The sequence below is a fragment of the Ambystoma mexicanum genome, chromosome 4q (genome assembly GCF_040938575.1).
Source record: "Ambystoma mexicanum isolate Mex_15411 chromosome 4q, UKY_AmexF1_1, whole genome shotgun sequence".
Lineage (NCBI taxonomy): Eukaryota > Metazoa > Chordata > Amphibia > Caudata > Ambystomatidae > Ambystoma > Ambystoma mexicanum.
The window spans coordinates 329,057,052-329,072,349 of NC_090928.1; positions in this window are offsets into that span (position 1 = coordinate 329,057,052).

The window sequence follows — 15,298 nt, forward strand, 5'->3', positions numbered from 1 at the left end:
TTTAGCACCTGCTTCTCACCAATTAGCATATCATCCATCATCACCTCAATGGTCCAGGTTCAATTAGTGTTTGAAGTTTGGCCTTGGGTATGTACTGTGCTCTGAGAATTTTTAGGTAGTGTGGGCACCAGCCGGCCTTCGTGCCTATGTGTGACCATCCTACCCGTCCAACTTCCCTCTACCATGTGACTGGGGACCATGAAATCGAGCTTTTGTGTATTTGATTTTATTCTCCAATAGTCCTCTGATGTCTTTTGTTTTGCTTGACGTCTCTGAACAGTAGTCTCTGTTCTTGCACGTTAATTCAGGGGTGCACAACTGATTTTGACAGAGGGCCGAAAGTACCTTACATGAGGACTATAGTGGGCCGAAAAGTAAATGTGGGCGGGGCGGTAGGCAGGGCGTGGCAGGAGGCTTTTTAAACCCCCAATTTGTATTAAACACATGGAAAAAGAATATGTTTTTGAGGGGTAACGATTTTTATTTGCATTTCAAACTTACATTTTGTACTACACATTTTCCATTGTTATAATTTATTTCTATTTAGTTATTGTATCTCGTCTGTTAAATTAACTTATATATATTTTATTGTCATGATCTCTGCTTCCAAAAGGTCAGGGTTTTCCCAACTCCCTTGGAAGCAGATCCATAACCCAGGTTCCGAGTGCCAACCAGTCCCAATTGGGACCTTTTGGACCCAGTCCTGGCACCAGTGGCACCAGGCTCATAAATATGCCCAGTCCCAGCGCTGGAAGCGCCGGGCTCATAATGCTTGGGTGGACTTACCTGCAGCAGACCATGCTGCTTACTTGCCTGCCAGTTGAGCCTCTGATCCTCTTCTGTTTGGAACTACTTTTCCTGTTGGGTGGGGCAGGAGCCACTCCCTAGATTCAGAACACTGGAACTCTTCTGGAAAGCAGGAACTCTTTTCTTACCTAGGCGTGGCTGTGGAAGGAGACTACAGGAGGCTATTTAAACCACACCCGATGGATGAATCTTGCTTTGCGTTATTCTGCGTTATTCTGCATCCTCTGCAGCAGAACGCTCATCGTGTCTTCTGCATCTGATCCTGGGCCTAAGGAAAAAGGCTTACCATCCTGAATCCAGTCTTCAGCAACACCTATAAAGACAAGAAAGAACAGGTTAGCATTACGGTCTTCAGTGACAGCTCTTCACTTACCTGGTCCATCGGCTGTCACCAACGCCTCGCGCTGCATTCCGGCATCTGAAAGACAAAGGCTTACCTACTCTTCGTGCGCTCCGGAGGTCTTCACACTGCATTCCGGCATCTGAAAGACAAAAGCTTACCAACTCTTCGCACGCTCCGGAGGCCTTCGGCGCTGCATCCCGCATCTGAAAGACAAAACAAGGTGCGTTTAAAGACATTGGGGAACTTTAATACTCACGTGCCATTACTCCTTTCCACATCTAACCCAGTGGGTATTCCGGCACCCTGCAGCCGCTCCGAACTTGTACCTGCAAAATAAAAAGACAGTTAGAGCGCATCGTGAAGCAGGCAACAAGCGCTTACTTACGTGCTTCCAGGCGCTTCTATTCATCACACGGGCTCCATCTTCAACTCACTTCAGCCCGTCATCCGCCATCGCCGGAACCCTGCAAAACAAGAAACATCATTACTAAAGACTTTAAAGACATTAGAATTACTCGAAACTTACCGTTCGTGCAGTAAACGACGGACAGCAGTCCTCTGAAGTCAAGAGGCCTGCTCCCCTTATCCAGTGAAGAAACTGGTTACAGCACCCTGCCCCGAGGCAGATGGAGAGCACGGCGTTCACTTACCTAAGGTGAGAGCGTTAACCTTTGGGGTTCTACAGGAGAAGAGAAAGGGAAGAAGAGAGAGACTTTCAATAACCCAGTTCCTTAATCCCATATTTTCTATCTGCAGACATCTTACCCTTCGAGTCAGATATACAGTGCACAGAGGTCCAGCCCAAAGAGCCAGCCGTGTGTTACACATCACCTTTGAAGATACGGTATACGCCCAGTCAAGACCGGCGCCTCTACGGGAATCAGGTGAGCGTTACATTTATTGACCCTAGATTGGACATTCCGATTGGACATTCTGTTATTTTGGACTGCTATAGTTTGCTGTTTGGGTTGCCCAAGAGGAGTATGGCCTTCGTTGAGTCAGGTTTCCTCAAAAAGCCAAGGATGTACATCTCCTAACTGTCCCTGTTTTAGCTTTATTATTGGTTCACTCTTGGAGTGCAACACTACGCCTCATGGCTCCCACCCCCAACCAAACACTATGCCCCATGGCCCCCTCACCCGCAACCAAACACTATGCCCCATGGCTCCCTCGACCCCCAACCAAACACTATGCCCCATGGCCCCCACCCCTCAACCAAACACCATGTCCCATGGCTCCCTCAACCCCCAACCAAACACTATGCCCCATGGCCCCCACCCCTCAACCAAACACTATGCCCCATGGTACCCTCACCCCCAACCAAACACTATGCCCCATGGCACCCTCACCCGCAACCAAACACTATGCCCCATGGCCCCCTCACCCCCAACCAAACACTATGCCCCATGGCTCCCTCAACCCCCAACCAAACACTATGCCCCAGGGCCCCCACCCCTCAACCAAACACTATGCCCCATGGCACCCGTAACCAAACACTATGCCCCATGGTCCCCTCACCCCCAACCAAACACTATGCCCCATGGCTCCCTCAACCCCCAACCAAACACTATGCCCCAGGGCCCCCACCCCTCAACCAAACACTATGCCCCATGGCACCCTCAACCAAACACTATGCCCCATGGCCCCCTCACCCCCAACCAAACACTATGCCCCATGGCACCCTCAACCAAACACTATGCCCCATGCCCCCCTCACCCCCAACCAAACACTATGCCCCATGGCTCCCTCTAACCCCAACCAAACACTATGGCCCATGGCCCCCACCCCTCAACCAAACACTATGCCCCATGGCCCCCACCTCTCAACCAAACACTATGCCCCATGGCACCCTCAACCAAACACTATGCCCCATGGCCCCCTCACCCTCAACCAAACACTATGCCCCATGGCACCCTCAACCACAACCAAACACTATGCTCCATGGCTCCCTCAACCCCCAATCTAACACTATGCCCCATGGCGCCCACCCCTCAACCAAACACTATGCCCCATGGCACCCTCAACCCCAACCAAACACTATGCCCCATGGCACCTGGCACCCTCACCCCCAACCAAACACTATGCCCCATGGCACCCTCAACCAAACACTATACCCCATGGCCCCCTCACCCCCAACCAAACACTATGCCCCATGGCCCCCTCACCCCCAACCAAACACTATGCCCCATGGCACCCTACCCTCAACCAAACACTATGCCCCATGGCCCCCTCAACCAAACACTATGCCCCATGGCTCCCTCAACCCCCAACCAAACACTATGCCCCATGGCTCCCTCAACCCCCAACCAAACACTATGCCCCATGGCTCCTGCAACCCCCACCCAAACACTATGCCCCCTGGCCCCCACCCCTCAACCAAACACTAGCTCAGCACACACAAACATGCACCCATACAGACCCGAACCCCACCACCCCCCAACCCAGCACACACACAAACATGCACCCATACAGACCCGAACCCCCCACCCTCCAAATCGGCACACTCTCAAACAAGCACCCATACAGACCCGAACCCCCCACCCCCAACTCAGCACACACACAAACATGCACCCATACAGACCCGAACCCCCACCCCCCAAATCAGCACACACAAACCAGCACCCATACAGACCCGAACCCCCCCACCCCCCAACTCCAAACCCCCCACCCCCAACTCAGCACACACACAAACATGCACCCATACAGACCCGAACCCCCACCCCCCCAAATCAGCACACACTCTGAAGCATGCACCCATACAGACCCGAACCCCCACCCCCCAACTGAGCACACACACAAACATGCACCCATACAGACCCGAACTCCCCACCCCCCAACTGAGCGCACACACACAAACATGCACCCATACAGACCCGAACCCACCACCCCCCAAATCAGCACACTCTCAAACAAGCACCCATACAGACCCAAACCCCCCACCCCCCCAACTCAGCACACTCTCAAACATGCACCCATACAGACCAGCACCCCCCAAATTAGCATACAAACTAGCAAGCATGCACAAATACAGACCCTGCATCTCAACATACACCGCACTTACACTCCAAAACAAACATTCATGCACACCCGACACCCCCACATCTCAACATACACACAAAAAACATTAAAATCCAAACATTCATACACATCCGACACGCCCCACCCCCACATCTCAACATACACCCAAAAAACATTCAAATCCAAACATTCATACACATCCGACACCCCCCACCCCCGCATCTCAACATACACACAAAAAAATTCAAATCCAAACATTCATACACATCCGACACCCCCGCATCTCAACATACACACAAAAAACATTCAAATCCAAACATTCATACACATCCGACCCCCTCCCCCACCCCCGCATCTCAACATACACCCAAAAAACATTCAAATCCAAACATTCATACACATCCGACCCCCTCCCTCATCCCCCATCTCAACATACACACAAAAAACATTCAAATCCAAACATTCATACACATCCAACACCCCCCCACCCCTGCATCTCAACATACACACAAAAAACATTCAAATCCAAACATTCATACACATCCGACACCCCCCACTCCCACATCTCAACATACACACAAAAACATTCAAATCCAAACATTCATACACATCCGACACCCCCCAACCCCCTGCATCTCCACATACACACACACAAACATACAGCAAAACAGACCCGACACACAAACACAAACAGACCACTTACCGGAGACGTGCTGGAAGGCAGGTAAGCTGGAAGTCGCTGGAATCGTACTACGGCTGGCGTGGTCCAAGGCTGAGATGTCTTCCGGCATCGAGCCTTATGGACCACGCCAGCCGTAGTGCTGGCCCTCCATGGTGCAGCACACACACACTACGTGGCTCGTAGGAGCGACGTGGTGCATGTGTGCTGAGCCAATGAGGGCCAGTGTTTTGTCCGGCCCGGAAGACAACAAAGACTTTCTTAATGGAGGGCAGCCGATGCTGCTTGCGGGCCGTCCTCCATTAGGAAAGTGTTTGTGCCTCGCAGGCTGGACAAAAGAGCATGGCGGGCCGCAACTGGCCCGCGGGCCGTATGTTGTGCACCCATGCGTTAATTGTATCCAATGTCAGCCAATTCCAGTTTGATAAGACCTTGGCTTTCTTGGCTCAGTCAGCTCCTTAGCTGAGCTTTTATTCTGTATGATTCAATTGCTTTTCTTAACTGCGACACTAAAATGAGGCCTTCTTGCTTTGTTCAGTACTGCTTATATGCGTAGTGGAAACATCCATCCTTTACTTGTCCATATGTTTATATATATGTATATGTGCTGGCGCTTGCTGCAGTCTGATAATTTCAAAGCATGTGGCTAGCGTCAGGATTGCTTTGCTGCTTGCATTTCATTGCATCTGTACATGTTTAAACTAACTATCTTCATCAGGACTGTGGCATAAGTATCTTCACCTTGATCCCAAGATGTCACTTATCCTTAATACTTTCTTGATGGTTTATAAATTGTCTGCATCCTCTGGTCTAGTTTTCTCTTCTATGGGTGTCAATTCGATTTTGTATGAAGTCGCCATTCATCTTTGCCTTTTAGTTTCTCTGCTTCTTCAGGAATCTTGTTCAAATGGGCATCATATTGTCTTATATGCAGGTATGATTTCCTTAATGGGTACTTTACCTCCCACATTCTCTTGGGTATAGGTATCCTTATGGGTACTGCACAGAGCCCACGCTCTTCTCTTTGCTGGTTTAACTGTTAGTATACGTCACATACTTTGGTTCATACTTTTCAGGTACTTTAGGTGGGGCAGTTGCAGTTGGGGTACTTGGCTCCTCCTCTACGCTCCCCCCTCTGGGCAATTTATCAACCCTTCTCACATCATTTGTTACATCTAGACATCCTGGGCTGAAGAGATGCTTCCTAGGGATCCATATTTTTATGACTCCCTTCAGACATCCAGGTGTTTTCACATGCTCATCCTTGTTCCATGTCATGAGCATGCACTGTCCACTTGGACTGCAATAGATCCATCTGCCCACATACTTCTTATGGTCCGTTGGATACACAAACTTTGTTTCCTCAGGTGCATGAATACTGGCCTTCACAAAGTCTCTGATTTCTTCATTAGTCAGATCTTTAGGCTTCCATTCTTGGTTCAACATCAATCATGATTTTCATCCCTATGGCTTTCTTTGCTGTCTTCTTGGACTGTGAGATTATTAGCTTGATCACACAGTATCCAAGTATCACTAACAATAACAAGACTCCAAGAAATGTGAACATGTCTGCCATGCATTGTGGAACACACGAGAAGAGTGATCACAACTAGTTGTCCTCAGTAATGTCTTCTACCTCTTCTATCATCTGGCCATGAAGTTTCATTAGCATATCTATGGCCTCAGTCAAGGTTCCATTCTCGTCATCATGAGAAGGTATAAATGTGCAACATGATTCTCCAATTTTTGCACAAACACTTCCTTCCATAGCTGTGATCATATCCAGGACGTATCTGTTCTGGAGAGTCATCAATCTTAAAGCTCTCAGTTCTTCTCTGATTGCATTGAATCCTTTATGGGAGTATTCATTGTCTGCAGTAATTCCCATCTGGTGATCTGAAGCCACTTGGTATTTGCTCCAACCTGGATCCTAGGCATGAAGATCAATGTGAACACTGAAGAAGTCTGGCTGAACAGTCTGTGTTCATATGGGATGGAGTCAAAAGCTTCTATTGATTTGGCTGAAATGTAGTTCTCTCTCTTCATCCTCTTTATCAGCTCCACAGATCTCTCTTCAGATGAGCATCTGCTTTCAGGAAACTATTAATGTTCAGGTCACCTTTAGGAACATGGACATTCACTAATGTGCAGATTACTCCCCAATCTTTAGGCAGTCTGATGTAGGCCTTGGATCCACAAGCCCAATAATGATCCATGATCACTGCTGTTCCGATATTCATTCCTGGTGCATCGAAGATTCGCCCAGAGTTCTGATTCTCCCCCATTGTTCTTGTACCATTGTTCCTGAAACACAGTTTAGAGCTCTCCAATGTTACTATCTGCAGGGGTCCTCCTGTCTTCGACCCATGTCAGTAATTTAGCAAGTTTTGGCCATAATGGTTTATATAACCTATTATTACCCAGTCTCTGCAGATCACTACTCCTTCCTCCCAGCCATATGGTGATAGGACAGTTCCCCAAATCTGCACCTGGCCTCTGTTCTTCCATCTACGAATGTCTTCTACAGATTTTCCTTGAACGTTTCGTTTTTTATTTAATTCTCTTCTTATTCCAGTTCCTTCTACTACAGGTTTCTTGTATCTGATCACAAGATTCTTAGTCTTGGCATTCTTTCTTGTCTTTATATCTTGGATATACTTCATCTGGATCTGTCCATTCAGTTGCCCATTTAAGAAAGGCAGTCCGACCCAGAAACTGGCCTCTTGTACTACAGAAAGCTAGGTGCACTATGCAGTGTGCAGTTAGGACATCTATTTCAATAGCTATGAAGATCTTCGACTTCCCCATGCTGTATGGCAGGAGTGCAGATACAAAGCATTGTTCACTTGACGTCCTTCCAACTTCTTTCATGTGTTGGTACCATATGTTATATCTCAAGTGTGCTGTACTGTCCAGATAATCATTTAGTTCATAATTACCTTCTTGGGTGCTTCTTTTGGTTCTCAAACTCTTCATGTAGTTTTCTATGGCTATATCTTTAAATGTATCAACATAATTCCTTCTTGTTGGCTTAATTAAAGGAACATCCATCCGGGTTCCCTGTGTAGAAGAAAGTTCAGCAGGTCTCTTCTTCTCAGCAAGTTTTTTTTTCTCTCATCAAATCCTTTAGGTTCAAAAATGTCTCTCATAAACTTAATCTGGGATTTTCCTTTGGGACTTGTTCTTGGGTCTCCTGTCACTGGACCAGGTGTGTCTGCATGCACTATCTGGGTAGGCCCAGCCTCTTTTATACCGCTTATTTTATCTGATTCGCTGACATTCTCCGATGTTTAAAAGCATTCTCCGAAACAAGTGTTGTGTGTAACTGATTACTAACAACATCCATTTCAAGCTCAGGTATCCTGCCGTCTTTTCTTGGGACAGGAATAACTATGTAGAGTCTAGGCTGCTTTGTAGTTGCCACACATACTCCTTCCTTATGCTCACGAAGAAACACAGGAGTCTTAGCTCAATTTGCACCTGTGCAAAATGCAGTTCTCACAGTCAGTGAAAGCAATATGAGTATAAACACAATGCACGTGTATATTATGCAGTGGTAAGTTATTTTACAGCATCTACTTCTTGGACAATATGAGCATCTGTTCTCTTGGGGCAACACAACGTTACTATTAAAATTTCCCATCTTGATCATTTGATGCTAAGGAAGGAAACATGTATTTTAATAGGTCTGCATGATGACTTGCTTCTGGAAGCTGCTGTCTTGACTCAGTGCCTCGTCTTTTATCAGTTGTCTGCTCATTGGATGACAAGTATAACTTTTCTCTGTATATCTGGAACCAGATTTTTCACCAATCGAGATGAAATGCGAATGTTCCTTTATTGTGAAGAAAAATTACCTCTGTGAGTCTATACGAGCTCTGCTTCATATATCAGTTCCCAATTGATGCCTCGAATCTGCTTCAGTCCAGACGACATGTTGCGACCCTCTCAGCATGAACGTTTGTCCTGTATACACTTTCTCGATCTGTCCCCCGGAGGAAGGTTTCTACACTGCTCTGTTTTTTTTTCAGAATAGATTATCACTTGGATGACAATGCCCTCCAAGATTACATTCAGATTTGCAGTGTTTCTTAGATCTCTCAGAAAAATTACCGCATCCGTGTGTCTTCCGACAAGATGCGGGTATTCCTCAATTAGACAAAAGAACACCACACTGACTAGTCTATGTGCTGTGTCGGCTGATAAAGGCATTTGTATTCTCTTCACTGTACTCAAGCAACTTCAAGAAATCTTCAGTGATGGCTATAAGCAATCTTCTTATAATTTTCTCATTGTCAGGATCTCGAATGAAAGCTGAAATGCGGCAAGTTCTCCCCACCAGTGAAGGAAAAGAAAGCAACACCAACTCAAAATATGTGAGTATGTTCCTAGAAAGGTCATTACTGGGTAACACAATAAGTAGATCCAAACAAGAACTCATTGTGGAATGAATCGGGGTATTGTACCCTCTTCCTATTGCTGTGTCCACGATCAAAGTCTGGCATACTCCTCTTTTTATCACGGCCTTAACTATGCCTCAGTCCAAAATCAATAAGCTACTGTGGCTTTAAGAATGCAGATCTTCCCTTAACTCTGCAACTAAGATGCACAGAGTGTTTAAATGTTTTCTTTGACCCTTTTATATATAGCTCAAAAGGGAGTGTCCAAAGCCAAGCCACAGTCCAACTGAACTGTTCTTTAATCTTCCCACTTGTCAGGTTATGCATCCTTCTTCCTCATCATGGTTCTCGTCTGCACATGCTGTGGTTCTCCCTGATGATTGCAGCTTCTTTGCAGAGGAGTTTCTCCAGAATAGATCTTTACATCCCCCAAGAAGACCCAAGCGTGCCTACCATGCAATTTGACAGCAGACAGCGTTACATCCTCAATGACAAAGGGACTGTTGAAACAGGGCTTGTCCCACTTTTTCCTTGTGTGGTTACGAACCAGGACTGCATCTCCAGGGTAAAGTTGGTCAAGATGAAATTCTGGAGGTTGGGTTTTTAAAGAATCTCCTTCTGTGTTCTCCATTGCCCTACACTCTCGTCTCTGCAACTGTCCTGAAATGACAGAAAAACTGGAAATCCTACAGTTCAAATATTTTTGCAATTTCAATCCTAGAAATTCTGATGTCGGCTGAGCATCACTTCTAACTCGGGATGGAGGCATTAGGGGTGTTCTCATTCACCTTACTGTCACAATTTCGTGAGGCGTAAGATGGTGGGGAGAACCTGGTTGCTTCCTCAATGTATATAATGCCAGTGGTAGGCAATGCAACCACCTTTTCTTAAGAGTAAGCTTCAACTTGGCTATTGTTTCTTTTAGCAGGCCGTTGAGCTTCTCACAGATTCCATTTCCTTGCGGATGATAAGCCGAAGAAAACGTGTGCTTTATACCAAGCAACAAGCTGATCTGCTCAAAAACTGTATTAACAAAATGAGGATCATTATCCGATCTCATTACCTCGCACACCCCCCATCTAGGAAACACTTCTCAGACTAAAAATGTGGCTGCACAGGTAGAGACTGGGTGTGTGCATGGACCTGCCTCTATCTGTCTTGAGAAAGGACATACTACAACAATCAAATATCTATATCCATTGCATACTTCTATCATGTCAACATAGTCGATGTGCAAGTGCTGAAAAGGGCCGTTGTGTCTCGGAATGACTCTCCTAACTGTGCACAGTGTATGCCCAACCGTGAACTGTTGACAAACTATACAATTTACCATAAAAAATGCAACATGCTCCATTGGTTAGGTACGAACCCTTCCTCAGCAATAGTTATAGCAAGATTCTCCCTAGTTGTATGCGCGGTAGTGGAGCTGTACCAGCGTCACCCTTAATAAGGCATCACTGGTTTACCAGTGCTATCTTGTCGCCACAATGCTTCAGAGGGGTTTCAAGAGCACCCTCTTCGCTTCCGTAGATTCTTTCACTCTTGCAGTGCCTCCCCTTGGAGCTCCATTATCTGTGTTTTGGACATATTCTTGCATCCTTCCATTACAATCATCCTTTCATTCACATCAAAAGTCTCCACATTCATCATCCCTATATCTGTATTTGCTATACGTTTAGCCTCAGCATCTGCTGCCTGATTTCCGCGTCAGATAAACTCTGTCCCTTTGATGTGAGCTGCGCATTTAACGACTGCTATGCCCACTGGGAGTTGTAGTGCCTTAATAAATCCATCGAATAAGGCTGTGTGCTGCACTGGAGTGCCGTCGACTCAGAGGTAGCCCCTCCTTTTCCAGTGTGCTAATCCTGCATGCACCGTCGACATCACATAGGCGCAGTCGCTGTACACTGTTACTTCCTGGTCTGTGTGATTCTCGGTCATGAGTATCAACACCAATAATTCTGCAGCTTGTTCTGAATAATGAGATGGCAATCAAATACTAACAAGCACTTGAAATTCTCCATTTGACAGATGTTTCACCACAGCGGCGCATGTGTATCTGTGTCGATCATTTTGATCGATTCTCGAAGACCTGTCAATAAACACACACTCTCCCCCTGCTAGTGCATTCTCCTTTACTCTAGGGATCTCATCACAGAACTCTTTATAGTTCGCGCAATCATGTATGGGCTCTCCTTCCGGGATTGGCTCAGCAATAAACACAGCTGGATTCACTATTCTACATTTAACTATTTTAATCGCTGGATTTGATATAACTACCTCATAGGCAGAAGCCCTTTGAGAAGTCAACGTGCCTTCTGGTTTTTCGAAACTGGCAAATAGTGTGTGTTTAACAAATAACATCATAGGGCATCCCATCACTATGCTTGTGACCTTCTCTATGGCGAACGAGGCGGCTGCCAAATTTTTTTCAAACAGAAAATGACCTGTCATCACTGGGTCTAAGATTCCACTGTAATATGCAAGGGCCTTGTACGCTAACATGGTTCTCTGCGTGAGCACTGCTGTCATAACAGTACCATTTCTATGCGAGAATAAAAATAATTCCTCTGCATAATTGGGGATCCCTAAAACTGGAGCCGTGCAAATGGCTTTTTTTCAATTCATCAAACCCTTCTTCCATTGCCTTAGTCCACACAATGTTTTCTTGCGTTGTCTATGCTTTCCTCAAGGCTTGTAAAAGAGGCTTTGTATATGAACTATAGTGAAAGATCCATGCTCTGACATAATTACATAGTCCCAAAAAACTCTGCATCTTTTTTATCGTGTGTGGTTTCTCTGTTTTTAAGATAGCCTCAGCTCTTTCAGGAGTAACTTTCTTTCCTTCATGCGAGATCAATTGGCTTATGTACAGCACTTCTTGTTGACAATATTGTAACTTTTCCTTGTCAAGCTTATATCCTTTGTCAGCAAGTATAATCATCAGCTGAACAGAATCGCGTCTGCACTCTACCTCTGTGGTGCTGCAAACGAAAATGCCATCTACGTATTGCAACACAACGCTTTCTAAGGCAATATTGCTTAAGTCAATCTGGAGGACTCTATTAAAAATCGATGGGGACTAACAGTACCCCTGGGGCAGTCTTGTACTTTTCAGGAGAACTTGTCTGAAGGTAAACAAGTCACATCTTGTGAGTCTTTGTGCAATGGGATTGAGAAAAATGCATTTTTCAAGTCAATCACCGTGAAATATTGTGCATCAACAGGTATATAACAGAGAATTGTAGACGGGTTTGGGACTAAAGGGAACTTGGCCTCTACAATTTGGCTTATTGGTCTCAAATCTTGTATTAAATGCCACAACCCGCCCCCCCTTACTTTTTTCACGGGGTACACTGACGTATTACATGGTGACTCTGACATCATTAAGATACTAAATTGTTTTGAAAATTCCTTAATCTGCCTCTCGAGACATGGGATATTGTTGTGCTTGAGGTAAAATGGCTCCTGGTTTTGATGCAATCTTCACCTCCCCAAACTCTTTTAGTAAGCTTACGTCATAGGGGCCAGTGGTCCATAATGAAACTGCCACTTTCGCCATATCTTCATAAAAATATTCAGGACGCGTCAGTGCTAACATCATTTTCTGAGGAACTTCTCTCTTGATTGCCTTTACCTAATAAGTAATGCACATCTCAAATACCACAAAGTCATCAGATAAATAATCTCCAAACAATTCTTCATCAGTGACATAAGTCACTCTGCAGCTCTCCTCGATGGCAATTATTGTGCTCCATTGTCTACCCTTATCATTTGCATCAAGTAAAGCCATGTTTCCTCAGACTATTGCTGCTTCTATGTATAAGGGAAAAATGTGACCTTCCTCTTCATCCATGGGTATCTGAGGTCTAAATAGAAACTCCTCAGGTATCCTCATGGTTCTACCTACTAGACCAGGCAGCCATGTTAACAGACTGTATCCCATAGTGAAAAACTTCGGGTTCAAGCGGTATCGCTCTAGGAGCTATTTGTCTTGCAAATGCCATGATCATTTGGCACACGTTTAATTAATGCATTCCTGGTGTTGAGCATACTATGCCTTCGTCTGTAAACCAAATGGTCATATTCAATTTTGTCATCAAATCTCACCCTAATTGGGTGACAGCTGTTTGCCTCTAATAAAGCAGTGGCACCTTCATATTGCATTCTCCTATAGAAACTGGTAATTCTTCTGCGAAAGGAACTCGACGCTCCTGTAAAACTCTGAGTATTCATCGCATTGCCAGACATTACAAATCTGCCCTCACGTATACACGAGCGTGTTGCACCCGTGTGCACTCAGAACAAAAAAGCTTTGCTGCCTATATTACGTCTATCCAAGGTTTCTGATGAGGATTCAGAGCTATAGATAGGACTGAACACATCAGGTCTCCCAGTGAGCTGTCCTTTTGTGGGTACAGTCTCACTCCATCACTTGCGAATGGATTCCCTCCATCAACAGTGACACCTCCTATTCTACGAGTCATTGGTAGTTCGGTGTTTGTGTTCTGTTGAAGTTGCATAGGGGATTACTGTGATTGTCCTTGCGGTTGGTTACCTGCCTTTTGCTGTGGCTGCAAGCCTTGCTGCACTTTCGGCGCTTGCTGCTGCACTGTTTGATTTTGCGCAACTCCATTTCCATTCTGCTGCGAATACGCAGGTGGATTTGACATTCCGTGTCTTGAAAACTGATAATTTTGCACCATCCCTTGACTTCTACACATACGAGCCATGTGCCCGGTCATTCCACATGTCCAACATATAGGCGGTGGTCTCCCCATCTGCCCATATTGCATATTCTGATTATCGTTTTGCATATTCTAAAAACTTCCCTGATTATTCTGCCAATTCTCTTGATTCGCTTGCCAACCACTTCCTCGATGTCCCCTTCCTCGTGGAGCATATCCACTATTTGTCTGATCAAACTGTCTTTGGTTATTCACCTTTGGCATGTTTATTGCCTGCTGTGAATTTGATCCATCTACGTTAGTTAACATTGCCCCTTCAATGATGTATTTTGATAGTTTTTTCTGTACCAATTTTGCCTCCTCGCCTTTTCGATTATCATCTTTTTTTGCGATTGTTTTCCTGCAGGAGTCTGCAGTAATGTGCAATGGTTAACTGGATTTCCGACCACTGTTTAGCTTCTATGCCCACTAATTTCTTTAGCTGCTTCTACGCTTGCTCTGGCAGCCCTTGACATAATATATGATGGAACACAGGTATAGATTTCCCCCTTGATTACCGAGTTTAACGCCCAAGCGTCTTGGAAATGTTGAATGTAAAACAAAGGATCCTCTCCTTCTTTCATCTCTTTTGTCATTATAGCTCCCATATCAGACATGTGCGGATATAGTACTCGAAGCGCTTTCCAGACTGCTGCTCTGCAATTGTTAAATGGCGCTCCATCATGTACGGTGTTGACTGTAGTCACACCAAGGTAGCCTGCCAGTGTCCATACATTGTCGGCTCTCTCACCAAGTATGGCGATCAAGAGACCTTTAATGTCCCCTATAGCCAACGTATTTCCTCGCGTTCTCTTTTCTAGCTCATGTATCCATTTCCCAGCACCAGAAGTCAAAATCGGGAGTTTACATCTTAGATTATCTCTGTCCATTTGAGGCCATTGTATATAGTGTGGTCTTGTTCCTCCTTTCTCTAGCAAAGGGAACTGTGACGCGTCAAACTCGTTCTCATCCCTCATCATTTGTCTATCCACCGCCGCAGTGATATTCCCACATCACCGTCTGCCTGGCAATGATCTTAACCTGCTTACATAAGGCGGGGACTCCCCCCCATCCCCTCTGACCGGGGGGTTGCCCCTTATGTTTGTTTATTTGTGTCAGTTGCTCTGATGCCTTAGACAAAGGTATTTTTAATTCTGACCATCTTACTCCCTTATCCATAGGCGAACATCCCTCTGGACCACATGCATTACGTCTCTCTTCCACCTGCAAGGTTTCCCTTTCTTCATCTGACACTTCCTGTGCCCAGCTCGTGCAACTTCTCTCGTCGTCATCTCTATTCAGAGTTAGTCTGTCTAAAGACAGC